Here is a 902-nt window from a genome sequence, read left to right on the forward strand (position 1 = left end):
GTACTTCCATGTCAGTTACAGACAGAAAATATAACTAGTATTTAATCCATCACGTTTTATCATCTGTCCTGGTATTTTAGTAGCTGTATTTGGATAATTCCTGCTGTAGAGAATTCAGTCCTAGTGGCTAATCAAGTCCACAACTGCTTTGGGAAGATTGCCAACAAAAATGCCTATATAAAGAGTTGCTTTGCAATTGCTAATCTCATGCTGTTAAGCAAAGGGATGTAATCATATTTGCCGTGCAAAGAATGATTAAATTTCAGAACATGTTGACCCAGATTTCTACTAACCTGCAAAGATTTTTAAGCTGGATAGTTAGGAAGCCTGTTACTTATGCTTTCCCTAGATAGCACCCACTTTAATAATTCATTTTTGGTAATTCTCTGTTTAGAGCATTATTCATGTTGTAACAGCTACTGACTGCTTAATGGTTATTGCTGTAGACTACAGTGGATCGGTTACAGATGCTGGAACTATAAATTAAGTGAAGCTGTTGCTCAAATGGACACACGCTGCTTTAAGAATGATTTTCTCTGGGCTCATGTCCATAGGACATAATGCAGTCTGACAATTTTTATAAGTTCTGAAGGGATAAAAGTTGCCGGCATCTTTAAGACAGTGGTAAAAGCACAAAGTGAACCAGTTTAGCATTCAGACTGATTTCATACCAATGCTAATTAGTGCACTGCATTGTGCTTGGCTTGCAGCAGCAGCAGTTCTTTTCTGGTGCCTTGGCCATGTGACAGTATTGGTATTGTGTCTAGACTTCATGCATAACATCACTAATACATAGCTGAAAGAAAATAAAAATTATAGTCAGGTTTGATTATTTTCATTTACAGGCGTGTCCAATTATCTTTTTTTTATCATCTAGTTGCTGAGATCTTTCTTGTCAATGC

This window comes from Oxyura jamaicensis, chromosome 5 (genome assembly GCF_011077185.1).
Source record: "Oxyura jamaicensis isolate SHBP4307 breed ruddy duck chromosome 5, BPBGC_Ojam_1.0, whole genome shotgun sequence".
Lineage (NCBI taxonomy): Eukaryota > Metazoa > Chordata > Aves > Anseriformes > Anatidae > Oxyura > Oxyura jamaicensis.